Here is a 14,437-nt window from a genome sequence, read left to right as displayed (position 1 = left end):
ACTGGAAACGTGATTTGTGGGACCACATGACTTTTTTCCAGCGCTTGACTGTCCAATCCTTGTGTTCCTGTGTGAATTGGAGACGTTTGATCTTGGTAACTGGAGACAGCAAAGGTGTTCGAACAGGCCTTCGGCTTCCATATCCCATATGATGCAGTGTATGGCTAATTTGCCTATAAACGTCAGGTGGTCATAATAATCTGGCCACTCAGTGTATAAAGAAAATACATCAAAATGAATATTCTAAGTCATCCACTACAGTGACTGGTCCTCTGTCCTGAGAGCCCAACTATGGCAAACATGAAGCCATCTCACCACACCCTTCTGACATCCAACTAGGAAAACCCTTCATTTAGAGTATTCCAGCTCCAAGCTTCACTATTAGACACTCTTCTCTATCTCTTCTGTTCATTTTTAATTCCTCCAGCTATATCTGTAGGTCTAGATTCAAATGTTCATCTCTTTCAGTTAATCATATCCCCTTATTGTTTAGCTCATCCCTAGGTCTGTTCTATACTATGTGCTTAGTCTGACTGGGTGTCCCCTTACAGATCATTGATGTTGCTGTACTACTGTATGCCTGGTCTGGGGCTCACAATACATTGACCAAGGATCTTAGTGTATGGTTTTTGTCTCTCGGCTTCCTCAGGAACTCATTTAGATGATTTTTTGTGGGGGAACGGAACTATATTTTCTGGATGATAGTTTTCATGGAATCAAAAATTGATAGATTAGAAAGATTCATATGGCAAATTTAGGGGTTGTTTTTTACCTACTTTTCTCATAAGACTTTGGTTATTTTTGAAAAAATATTAGAATTTTTTTTCCTGCTTGGAAACATTTTCTTATCTGGAGCTTTTGAAACTTTTTACCTATTCTATTAAGAAATTTGGCATATTTGAATCTGTTAAATCTCCAAATAGAAATCAACCTATGAAGATTACAGGTCAACAGAACAAATTATGGATTACCTGCTACATTCCAGACACTATGCTGAATTCTGGAGTTCCAAGATAAATAGTACATAAATTGCATGTGTTATCAATGGTTGAGGAAGTCTGAATTATAAATATACCTACATATGCATGTATGTGCAAGTACATATATGCATATAAATATTTGTGTGTAAATGTAACAAAATAAAAATACTGTACTTAAGTTTCCCTCTCTACTCAAATATTAGTCTGAGGCAACAACTTCAGTTTGTTTGTTTTTTTGTTTTGTTTTGATTTGTGTGTGTGTGTGTGTGTGTGTGTGTGTGTGTGTTAAGTATATAAAGCATAATTACATAGGTCAGACAGTTTCCTAACAAAGTAAAGTAACTTCAGAAATGTACTGTTAGATACTTCCAATAAAATCCTTGTTTGGGGAGTTTTAGGATTGAATAACTTTAATTGTGATGCCGTCACTTAAAAATATTGTGTTTGAAGTGTAGTCACAGAGATAGTTTATTATTCAAAACAAAATGTCATGATTGTTTTATCACATTATTAGTAGCTACTGGTGTTAGTTGGCTGGGTTCATGAGTCCCTGTGTATATTCACCGGGGATTCTACTGATTCCTAATATGTTGTTTGTGAGTGCCCTCCTTGTCTGTGTTGGCAGTGCAGTCTGAGTTCCTTTTTGCTCTGAACCATGCAATTTTATATAATTATAAACACCACCTAAACCTCTATTACTATGACATAAATCTCAAGCTTGCAGACAAGATGCAGTTATATTGGGATGTTAACATTATTATTGAAAGCAAAAGCAGTTCTAATGTTGTCCCTGCTATAGACAGGAAATAACTCCTTCTCCTTTGCATTCTACTTTATGCTCTGAACTCATATTATTCAGCTTCATTTTTCTCTCTCAGAAATGCTGCACGATTATATGATTGCTTAGCCATTTTTTAAAAAATGTGAACATCACAGGGAAGGCTCCCTCCTCCCTTTGAGGTTTTATTTTCCACATTGTCTACTAAGTTGATTGCTTGAAAAGGCACATCCTCCTTTTCTGGCTCCACATCTCTCTGGACAGATGCTGTTTTTATGTAGTTGAGTTTCTATGTAAGCCACCCTCTGCTGTCACTGGCAAGACCCCACAAGATTCCTGTGGGTTTGGAGAAAAGCCAACAGCCAGCGGGGCACACTTCATGTACAATAGGGGAAGGGGTCTCCTTGTGACACAGCCATTGTGACCCTGTGACCCAAGGTTGCTGCCTCAGAAGTAACACAGAGGCCTGAGGCATTTGTGTTTAGAATGCAGGATCAGGACATGAGGTTTTGGGTCCTGGGTCCTGGGTCAGGTACAATCATCAACACAGGTCAGGAAAGATATCCCTGAGAGGTGACCTTGAATAAAGGAAGTGAGCAAGACATTTAGGCAGATAACTAGGATAAGAGGTGTTCAGCCAGGTAGAAAAGCAAGCACAAAGTTCATGATATATGACTATCAAGTATGTCTGAAGAACATCAAGGTGTACTTCATAGATGGAGTGAAGAATGAGGAAGAGCAGAGAAAGAGAATAAGGGAGGGAGGCAATAGGGAGCCAGATAGTGTATACCATTTTAGGTGATACGATTGTTATCGTTTACTCGGAGTGAGATGTGAAGACAATCAAGGATTTAGAACAAATTTAGGACCTGGCCTGCTACGATGTTAATAATACTGCTTTTGGTAATCTGTTTAGAATAGATTATGAGAGCAAAGGGTGGGAGAAGTGAGATTAAATAGAAGGCTACTGCAGTAAACTGGGCTAAATATTATGGTGGCTTGGGCTATGTGGATTGTGATACATGAGAAGTGATCAAACTTACTGAAGGTAGAAAAACAGAAATCTTCAACAGATTGGATGTATAATGTAAAAAAAAAAAAATCCCTATCAAATATCACAACCCATTTGTGGCCTATGTACTAGAGCAGTGGTTCTCAACCTTCCTAATGCCGCGACCCTTTAATCCAGTTCCTCATGTTATGGTGACCCCCAACCATAAAATTATTTTCGCTGCTACTTCATAACTGTAATTTTGCTACTGTTATGAATCAGAATGTAAATATGTGATATGCAGGATGTATTTTCATTTTTACAAATTGAATATAATTAAAGCATAGTGATAAATCACGAAAACAATATGTAGTTATATGTGTTTTCCGATTGTTTTAGGCGACCCCTGTGAAAGGGTCATTTGACCCCCAAAGGGGTCGCGACCCACAGGTTGAGAACTGCTGTACTAGAGAAACAGAGATCATATATATATATATTTTTACATTAAGTGTTTACTTGCTGGGGTTTCCCATTACTAGAATGGAGAAACTTTTAACTGGTATGTGAAAGGCTACAGGAGGAACTAATTTTGGCAAAATATTAAAAGCTAGTTTTGAATATGTTAAATTTGAGATGTCTACTAAATATTCTATAAAAAATATCAAGTAGATAATTGGAGATGTGAGCTGGAGGTTCATTGGAGAAGTTATAACTGGACATATAAAGTTAGAAACCATCAGTGTATAGATTGTTCTTGAAGCTATGAGGGTGAATGAAATCAACTGAAGTGAGTATTAAAAAGTTATAACAGATAAATCTTGGGGAACTTCTATATTTGAAACTGGGGATTGGAAAAAACAGCAAAGTAGACTGACTGAGAGCTCAGAACACTAAAAAAAATGAAATAAATAAATAAAAGTTAAGTGTTCTAGAAGCCAAGAGAAGAAACTGTTTTAAGAAAAATATTGATGATTCATTCTGTCAAAATCCATTGAAAGGTCATGGAAGATAAGGACCCAGCAATGACCATTAAATTTAGCAGAGGCAATGATAGTGACTCCAGGAAAGAAGGTTACTACAGAGTAGTGAAGACAAAAATCGGCGTGGGTTTAAGAAAAAATGGGAGGATAGAAATTGGTGACCCAAGCAGGAAATGAATAAGAAAGATAAAAGTGTGTACAGGCTAGTGGCTATAATAAGGAAATAAGACAAGAGGATACCAAGGGTGAGGAAAAGCAAAAAGGTGATTGAATCCATAGATTGTAATCATAGTGGTTTGAAGTATGGTTGGATATCTTAGCTTGAGCTTCTATAAGACAACAACACAGACTAGGTGGCTTAAACAATAGACGTTTGTTTCTCAAAGCGCTTTGTTAGTAACACTGCTTTTGGTAATCTGTTTAGAATAGATCATGAGAGCAAAGGGTGGGAGAAGTGAGATTACATAGAATGTTACTGCAGTAAACGGGCCTAAACATTATGGTGGCTTGGGCTCCGTGGATTGTGATACATGAGAAATGTATCTAAGAAGTCTACGATAAGGAAGCTGCAGATTCTGTTCCTTGTAAGGACTCTCTTCCTGGCCTGCCTTTCTGCTGTGTCCTCACATAGGCAGTGGAAAAACAGTGATCATAAAATGTATGTTTCATGGCGTGAAAGGAGAAAGCAGAAGTAAAATTTATGCAAAAGTAGTAGAGAGCAGATGTTTGAGGTTTCTGTAACCAAGTGGTAATTTTGTGAGATGCAATTTTCTTTTTAAATTCTTGGGGACTATATTTTGTCTCTGTGTTTGCTTTTTTGACTGACCAAAACAAGATGAAGAATAACTGCCCTAAAAGAAGGAACTCCTATATCCATCAGCACAAGCTCTGGAAGGAGGAGGCATAGAGGAAGGACACATTTTGACAAGTCACAGATCTCTGTACCTCTTAACACCTTATGAAAACTCATTAAAATGAATGTCTTTCGGTGTTTGAATTTTTTTTCCAGACAAATAAAGAGTTTTTTTTGGATTCATATGTCTTCATAGAAGCTAGCAGATTTCCTGCAACTTTTTTTTTCTCCAGGATTTTAGCAATCTTTGCAATGAATTTCTAGCAGTAGAGCATCTGCTAACTGAAAGTTTCTCTTGATGTTTCTCTGAACCAGAGAGCAAATGGTTATATGCAGCCATTAGCTCTGTCCTCAATTAACAACATTGGATTTTGAAGAGTTTGAGGAAGGTTTGGGGTAGAGAAGCATGGGAGATTTGGTTGGAAAGTCTGTAAGGAGGAAATTCCGAAAAGGGAAGTGGGCTGAAGGCAGCCCACCCTGTTTATCAGAATTCCAACTTAGGGGAGTTTGGCCAAAGGCAGCTGCCCCTAATTATTCCTTGACCATTCCAAACAAGCCTGTGTATGTGCAGACTCTCGAGTGTTTAACCAGAATCTTTATGCTTAATCTTTTGCCGGGGTCCAACCCCAGCAGGTCCAGGGGTCCCCAAAGGTGTGGACGGAGTCGGAGAAGAAGGAATGACATGGAGGCAGCGTTCAGTTGATCAGCAGCCTAGCCAGGATCTCCAGCCAAGTTCTGGTCTGGATCTCCAGAGAGGTTCTGCTTCAGATCTCCAGCCAGGTTCTGTGTCCATGTTCTCTTGCTAGGTTCTCCAGCCAGGTTCTGTCCAGGTTCTCCAGCCAGGTTCAGTCACCAGGTTCTAGTCAGGTTCTCTTGCCCATTTCTGTAGTCAGGTTCAGTCCAGGATCTTTTGCCATGTTCTCTCCAGCGAAGTTCTTCTGTCTCTAGTTCTGTGTAGGTTCTGTCTTCTAAATTCTGTGTCCTAAGTTCTGTGTTCTAAGTTCTGTGTTCTAAGTTCTGTGTTCTAAGCTCTGTATTCTAAGTTCTGTGTTCTAAGTTCTGTCTCTTTCTGTCTCATTACATCTGTATTTATACCAGTTGATTCAATCCTATCAATTTCTATTATAAAGGTTAGGGCGTTTCTTATCTCCATTCCAGGGAGTAAAGATTATGTAGCTTAAGCATCATTGTTCATAGTTAAAGTGATTAATTACCCACCTGGCACTTAGTTAAGAGGTTTTATTCCCTCCCTAACTTCAGGGGAAAATCCCTACCTGGGGAAACAACCTTTCTAGGAGAGGCATCCCCTCCCTGACTTCAGGGAAAAATTCCTACCTGGGGAAACAACTCCTCTTGGAGACCTTGGTCAAAACACATAGTGCCAAGAAGGTGAGCAAACACATTAAGAACAGTATGCCATATATGCCAGGTCCTTTGAAACAGCAAGGATGGACCGGCTCCCGGCAATCTTTAGGTGTCCTTGCTTAAAGGACACTGCAGACACGTGTGTCCTCCCAAGATTACTTACCCTACTGGTTATACCTAAAAGACAAACTTTATCTCAAACTGCTGTTACAATAAAAGCCTGAAGAGGCAGGCAATTGAGACTGTCTGGTTCCTTTAGCCAGGCAGTCCCTTAGTGCTCTCTTTCACAGCAATCCTGTGTCAGAGTAATCATTCATCCATCGCTCAGGGTCTGTTGGTCAACCCTGGCAGTTTGGGAATTAAGTAACACAGTCTGCACTTTGCACCCTTTCCCATAATGCTTCTGTAACTTTTTTTCAATGTGGCCCAGAGACATTAATTATTTGTCATGGCCACAGTCAATTGTAGTTTACACCCATTTCAGAAATGCACTAAACTAGGAGGCTTGGTGTTTATATGAATACATGAACCTGAGGCCCTTACAGACACCATGGTGGTGTGGGCTGGTGGTGGTCATTGAGTTGCAGAGAGAGGGTAGACACACCTTTAAAGTTAGATCTTTCAGAAAGTGTAAGCTACAATTCTCCACATTTTCAACCTATAGGGGGAGTCATTTCTCCTCATATTTGTGTAAACAACTCATGGGGAAGAAAAAGTGGGAAAGATGGGTTTGTGACATACCAAGGGAAATTACAATTTATAGTTGATTTATGATTCATATACTTTATGAGTTTTTTCTATTTAAAGAAGCAAGAACTATGGTTGAAAGATGATTTTAAATATATCACATAACAAACAACCTCATATGAAATGAAATTTGCTATATTCGTAACTTTGCTAAGGGTGGTTTGCTATAAATTAGGTTGATTCTGAAATAAAATGAAAACTTTCTGAAAAACAGCTAACAAACTTAAAACAGTTTCATTGTTGTGCTTTAATGTGAAAAATGTTTTGTAATTTGCTAGATAATTTTTTTCTTTTTACAGTTTATTTTTAAACAAAAATGCAAAAATTCAATCAGGGAAGTATATTTGCTATGAAATAACTCATTGAAATTGGAGCATTTACTTAAACATGAATGAACACTGGCACCACATGGGTTTAGATTTTGGCTATTATTTTCCAATATATTATTATAATATTTACTATGAAACCATAATGGATTAACATGTATGGTGTGTATATATTTGTGTATGTATATATGTGTGTATATAGGTGTGTATTTATATTCATATCTTTAAGCATATTTTTAAATTTTGCAATTGTTTTTCAAGTACTAATGTTATTCTAATGACTAGCTTATACTTAAACTAGAAGCCTGGTACACAAAATTTGTGCAGGGGGTGTGTGTTGTGTCCCACAGCCCAGCCTGCACGCTCTCGAATCTGGAACCCCTTGAGGGATCGGGCCTAAACGGGCAGTCGGACATCCTTCTCACAATCCAGGACTGCTGGCTCTCAACTGCTCGCCTGCCTGCCTGCCTGATTGCCCCTAACTGTTTCTGCCTGTCATCCTTATCACCCCCTAACCACTTCCCTGCCAGCCCGATTGCCCCCAACTGCCCTCCCCTGCTGGCCTGATTGCCCACAACTGCCCTCCCTGGCTGGCCATCTTGTAGCAGCCATCTTGTGTCCACATGGGGGCGGCCATCTTTGACCACATGGGGCGGCCATCTTGTGTGTTGGAGTGATGGCCAATTTGCATATTACCTTTTTATGATATAGGATTGAAAAGAAATGGACCTAGAAAGCTGAAACCATCTGGGTTCTAATTTCAACTTTTTAGTGACCTTGAAGAAGGAAAGCACCCATCAGTGTGTTTCAAATTCTTCATTTCTTTTAAAGTAGCGTGCCATTAATGCTATTTTTCAGAATGTAATAAATGTTGCCAGCTATTCTGAGAATAATTGGGGAATTTGGTTAATAATAAGAAAGAGATTTCTGGAAAAGAGACCGCCATTTTGTTCTCTGAGAAGCCTCTTCTATTAGGGTGGAGGTTGCATGGAATTCCTTTATATGATACTTGAAAACTGACTAGGGGATGCCCTTCCACCACCCGTATCCAGGACTTGGAGTCTTTGAAACACCTCACTTGTATTATTATCCCTCAGGAGCTGGCCATGTTAGCCTCACCTGTTGAACACAGCAACTGTACCATTTTACCCCTTTCCAAGTTTCCCATACAAATGCCCTGGTAACCTCTTCAGGTCACTTCCCAGGAGTCCATGGAAGGGAGGTAGGAGAAGGGAAATATTATACAGGAACAATGAGGGGAGCCTGAGCTGTTGTGTCGTCCTCTGTTTGGACTTGCCATTACCAGGAGTATATCAGGGCCCACATTATATCCAGCAGCCTCCTAGTCTTCCCATAAGATATTAATGGGTTTTAAGACATGAGCCGCTATAACCTTTCCATCTGGCAATTTCAAGCAGGACTTGATCTGCATAATGTTTGTTTTCCTGTCTTATAGTAGAATAACTTGTACCCCTAAGGGAGTTTATGACACTCTGATTGTTCCATAGTTAGGGTTTGCTGTCAGGGAATGGACAGCACATTTTTTTTTCTCTATCACATCCTGATATACTAACCACTCCCATAGTAACTCTAACTGAAATAGAATAATTTACTGCTTTATTATTTTTGAAAAAAACATATCATAATTCTCTAAGAAATGAGCATAGTATTAAAATATTACATTTATAATAAAAATGAAACAAACAGTTATAGGAAATTATACAGAAAGGTAAACATACTTAACATGCATTATTATTGCAAATTATGCTTTAACAAATGTGGTTTCATATAATTTAATTTTCTCCATTTCCTTCCCAGGTTTGAAAGCATCAGCTCACCTTAACTTTTCATGTTTCTTGTCATTTTCTTCTTTATGATTGAAGAATATTTCAGTGTACCAAATCCTTGTATCCAAGGAGAAAAATAATAAAATTTTCCTGATTATAAGTAATTCTTAGAAAGGTTTTTCTCCTTTTCCTTCAAATTTCTTGTACACAATTCCTTCTATTCTTGCCAATTCACACAGCAAAGAGAGAAAAATAATTCCACCACCTCTGGCCAATTTTCTTTTCTATTACTTTCCTCTTTTATTTTTTTTATTTTATCTATCCTTTTCTTTTTTCTTACATAGAAATAATTTGCCCCTACATACAAGCACTTTGAGCCCATTTGAACAACAATGTAAGTTATTCAAAAAAGCTTAAATACCTTTGTTCTAAATGGACCATTACTCTTTACTTCACCAAATCACCAATTATTAAGCTTCATTTGAATAGTGTAATAAAAATAATAATCCTCATATATAGGAATTTCTTTCTTCAGAAGAAAACCCAAATTATCAATGTCAACAACTGCTGAAAGCTAATTCCAGCATGTCATAAATGCAAGAAGTTTCATCAAAAGGTTGATGGAACCTTAAGAATTGCCTGCTGGAAATGGCTAAGGGCATTTCCCCACACCTAAAGATTTGCATAGATAATTGCTTGCTGCCAGACAGTTGAGGGCATTTTAATCTACATGTTATTGCCTCCTATTGGCCAAACACCTGAACAGCCGTAGGCAGTTCCCCCAATCTGACAATGGATTCTGTATACTGAACCTTGCCTTTGGTATGTATATCTACCTTGCCTTTGGACAACTTGTGTTAATAAAAAGCAAGGGGTCCTGAGACAAGCAGAACTTGGTTCCTACAGCCAAGCTCCTCTGGCTCCCCAAAATACCTTCCAAATTTATGTTTCGTCTCTGGACTCTTTAATAATTTACATGCAGCCCTTCTCCAGATTCCTGAACCCCTTGCAGATGCCGAGAAACACACACCAGCAAACAACATTTATCTCAGATGAAGAATTCAAATGGAGGCCATCTTTGATTCAGAGAAAAACATTTTAAAGATTTGTCAGAAAATGCATGACTCTGAGAATGAAAGATCTTAAGGCAAATGGGGAGAGGGCACAGGAGGAAATGATTTAGTGCTTGGAACCCCTCAGTGCTGACCTAGGGAATGTGAAACTCTATTTGTGTTTTTTTTTTAATAAGTTGAATTCTGAAGCAAAAAATATAGCAAACAATGATAAACATTAGCTATGTGTTCAAATTGAACAGGATGGGCCAAAGCGGACAGGAGAGATGAAAAGAATTTTGGAAAGAGAAGAAGCAACAAATAAAGACCAGATTTGGTTTTAAATGGAGAAGACTGAATCTTTGATCCAACCATCAGATGAGATACTTTGTCAGAAAGCATAACTTACCAATCATAATTCAATCAACAAATATGTCTATTGCTGTTTTTCATTGTAAGTCATTCTTCAAACTCCCAGAAGTCTTACAGTCTAGTTGGGAAAAAAGCTAATATACACAATTTGTTTATAGGGACCCTTGGTTAAGGTATTTATTCCCTCTGGCCATCTGCCTTCTTAACTGTAAAATAGGAATGTCGACCTGACTGTGGTTCAAGGGGTGATGCTCATGATGACTTTATATGGCTCTGAATTCTTCTCTGTTGTACTTTATTTGATAGTGAGTAGCTGGTATAAGAAGGCCCCTGCAAAATGCAGTATTAACCATAAATATTACACTTGGTTCTGTGCCCACACACAGTAGGTACTCAGAAATACTTGCCAATTGAAAAAAAAAAAGAATGTTATCTAATTGTGCTATAAAATAATATCTGATAATACTTTGATGTTTTTAGGTATGCTCACTATTTAAGAACAACAGTGACAGATTTCAATCAATGTGCTGACAAAATATACATGCTCATAAGTTTGTAAGTATAACTTTGTACTGTTTATAAGAATATGTATATATTATTATAATTTCCACTTATATTTTTCACTGGAAGTCACAAGGCCAGTCTCAGTTTACAAAGGAGAAGGCCCTTGAAACAGATATGCAAAGGATCCGGTTTCCCTAGCAACTAGAAACTTTCTCTCTGTAGCATTCCTTCAATTCAGCTTACAGGTCTGCACATTTTTTTTTTTCTTTCGTTTTTTTTAAGTGGGAATGCAGTTTTAGAATAATGGCTGCCAAAAATGGATAGTAGCACAAATCAGAAGACCATTGTACATAAGTAATTGGGATGCTACTACATTTTCTATTCTATAATCTCAAGTAGTTGATTTGAATACTTACTGGTTATATAGCACTTACCTTTATTTTTAATATCTGTGTGAATTAAAAAATATAACACTCACGTGTTTCTGAAATTTGGTTAATTACAAGATAGCATTATTTTTCTGATCAATCACACAACTATTGCCACGATTGAGAATACATAATAATTATCTGTGTGCATATAGATATGCATACAATATTTATGTTGCATTTGAAATGTCCGTGAGAATTATTAACACTTTAAAATGTCTTTCCTCTGGACAAAACAACTAGAGACTAGGCTAGGTGATGCTGGGATGCTCTGCTAACATAAAACAACATTTGGAATGCCTCTGTGTGGAAGACAACAAAGACATCAAAAGTTAAAAAAAAAAAATCAGTTGCTGCTGCTTACTGAATTTGATATACTAAGTGTTCGTGTTTGGATAGACCCTTCAGTTGGGGCAAGACAATTCAATACCGAAGTCCTGGTATAGTCCTTTCAGTGACATGTTTTATAAGGTACATGGAAAATGATAGAGATCTTCAGATGGTTTCAAAAACAGTCCTACTCTGCCTCTCATTTCTACTACTATTTCTTATCCTTGGCCTATCTAACTTTGTTGCCAGGTCCAGGGGCCCCAATTCAATTGGCTGGGTGAGAGAAAGAGCACCACAGCATTATGCCATCATGTGTATTAGTTTGCTGAGTTTATTAAATAAATGCAACTTATCTTGAAGAAATTGGTCTATAAACATCCAGTAGTCAAAAGTATACCATTTGAGCAAGTTTATGTTCAAAATCAAAGATTTCAGTAAATAGCCGAAACTGGTTTGGCTCAGTGGATAGAGCGTCGGCCTGCGGACTGAGAGGTCCCAGGTTCGATTCCGGTCAAGGGCATGTACCTGGGTTGCGGGTATATCCCCAGTAGGAGATGTGCAGGAGGCAGCTGATCAATGATTCTCTCTCATCGATGTTTCTAACTCTCTATCTCTCTCCCTTCCTCTCTGTAAAAAATCAATAAAAAATATATTTAAAAAAAAAAAGATTTCAGTAAATAGCCATAAAGCAAAAATCTTCCTTTAATTTATTATTGACTAGAGGCCCAGTGCACGAAATTTGTGCACTTGGGAGGGGGGTCCCTCAGCCTGGCCTGCTCTCTCTCGCAGTCCAGGAGCCCCGGGGGCGGGGGGGGGGGTGTCCAACTGATGGCTTAGTGGGCCTAAGCCATCAGTCGGACATCCTTAGCATTGCCACAGAGGCAGGAGAGGCTCCCACCACTGCTGCTGTGCTCGCCAGCTGTAAGCCCAGCTTCTGGCTGAGCGGTGCTCCCCCTGTGGGAGCACACTGACCACCAGGTGACAGCTCCTGCATTGAGTGTCTGCCCCCTGGTGGTCAGCACACATTGTAGTGACCATTCATTCCACCATTCGGTCATTTGCATATTAGCCTTTTATTATGTAGGATATGCTGCAGATGAGGCCCCCTAGAACCATAAGAAATGCAAAAAATTCACTGTTAACTCATTCTCAAATTGCCCCACTTAAAATCAAATTGTCCCCCCTGTGGGGCATGTGCTGCACCTTGGGAACTATTGGGCTTGACACTTTTCCTCTCTGAGTGGCATTTCTGAATACATACACATGTTCTGTAGGAATTATAATCTCTTCTCTGCCTACCTCACTGGGTTGTAATGAGGAGGTTCTGAGCTAATAAACCTAGAAATGTTTCATCAAGTAAGTGATGTCTAAACAGGAAGGGATTGTTATTTTTCATCCCATAGGCACCCTTGCAGGTAGCAGGTGCTGATTAGGGGAGGAGGGCATGATTGTTTCCTGGGACTGTAGATATGGAAGCTTTGCCGAGGGTTCCACAGGCCTCGAGAGGCGGGCTTTGGCCAGCAGTCCTGTAGCAGTGGTCGTCCCTGGAGGCACTGGGGGGAGGGGCGCAGGGAGTTGAGGGGGACATCAGAGGGGTGGCGAGGCTGAAGGGGAAGTAACTGTCAAACCTTCCTGCTTGACGCCATTCTTTAAATTGTACATGGCTGTTTCGCAGCTGTACCTGCTCAAGGCGCAGCTCCAATCTCCTGAAGCAGGGTGGGGGCCAGGCCAGGGTGGAGCCAGGTGGGCTAGGAGGGCGGGTTTAGCAATGCCCCCAGCGAGGTTCAGCGGGCTTCAGCTGCAGAGATGGCGCTGCTGGTGTTGGGGGAAAGGGTCTGACCCTGTGGGGGCCACTCAGGCCATTCTCCACATGGGTCTGGAGTTGTAGGTAGGAGAGGTGTGCCCCGCCCCAGCGGAGGGAGCCCAGTAGTGGTGGGCCATCTGCCCTGGGTGCCTCAGGGGCATTGATGGGTCGTCACTGGTGTGCTATTGTTGTGGGCGCCCCTGGTAGGGGTGGCGGGGGAAGAGATCAGGAGCCGGAGGTGCGGGCTGAAGATACACCCAAGGCTGGGTCTTCTCTGGTATGGTCAGCCTCCCTGTCCCCCCCGGAGATGCAGAGGCTGGGGTAAGGTGTCTGTCCATTCCCCTGGGCGTGCAGGGGCTGGCGTAGGGTGTCCGTGCAGGGGGATTGGAAGAGCTCCCTGTGGCTGCTTCCTCTTCCTTCTTTGCAATCCAGGCTCCTGTCAGGCACTCTCCTAAGACCCCTGGAAACTTGACTCAGGCTGCCTGCCCCCTGCTGTGCGTGCAGCCTCCTGCTGGTCTGTCAATATGCAAATTGGTCGTTACTGTGACACTGTTAGGACCAATTAGCATATTACCTCTCTCTCTCTCTCTCTCTCTCTCTCTCTCTATATATATATATATATATATATATATATATATATTATGGAATATATATATAAATATGTATATTATGGAATAGGTACATAATTAAGAAACTTTATGTTTCAGAAGACAAATGATTAGGTAGCTCTTTATTTGAAATGAGTAACCAGGTTTCTTTTTCTTCTTGGTGTTTGGACACAAGGTGTGCTGTAAACAAACAGTGTAGTTTTTGAGAGAATGAGCTAGAATGTGGGAATTGATACGCATATTTAAGATAGGAATCAGATGTAAATCACATATCAAGGCGAAGCTTTAATCTTTTCAATGTCTCTGAATTCCATTTACACTACATCAATAGCCTCCCAAGGACTGTGTAATTGACCTTGGCCAAAGAAATAAACTGAGTTGAAATAGGCTGAACTAAAAAGATGAGTGTGTCCTTAGTTGATGACTTTACAAAATTTATGCAGTCACATGGATCTATTCACTACCTTTACTAAAAATTATCTTTCTGGTTAAAGAGACAGTCAAATCTTGAGTTTATCCTTCTAAGATGAAG

At 39.7% G+C, this 14,437-nt stretch overlaps 1 long non-coding RNA gene across 1 annotated transcript in view; it reads left to right on the top strand.

The window, feature by feature from the left end:
- The window catches only part of LOC118655987, a 29,847-nt gene extending 19,065 nt beyond the window's left edge, over window positions 1–10,782 (top strand). The window contains exons 2-3 of the long non-coding RNA XR_004967460.1: window positions 10,123–10,313; window positions 10,712–10,782. This is a non-coding gene — a long non-coding RNA (uncharacterized LOC118655987). The remainder of the gene's footprint in view (window positions 1–10,122; window positions 10,314–10,711) is intronic.
- The last annotated feature ends 3,655 nt before the right edge of the window (window positions 10,783–14,437 follow it).

The sequence above is a fragment of the Myotis myotis genome, unplaced genomic scaffold, assembly GCF_014108235.1.
Source record: "Myotis myotis isolate mMyoMyo1 unplaced genomic scaffold, mMyoMyo1.p scaffold_m19_p_5, whole genome shotgun sequence".
Classification (NCBI taxonomy): Eukaryota; Metazoa; Chordata; class Mammalia; order Chiroptera; family Vespertilionidae; genus Myotis; species Myotis myotis.
Note: the sequence above shows the minus strand (reverse complement) of the source record. Positions and strands in the feature narration are given on the sequence as shown.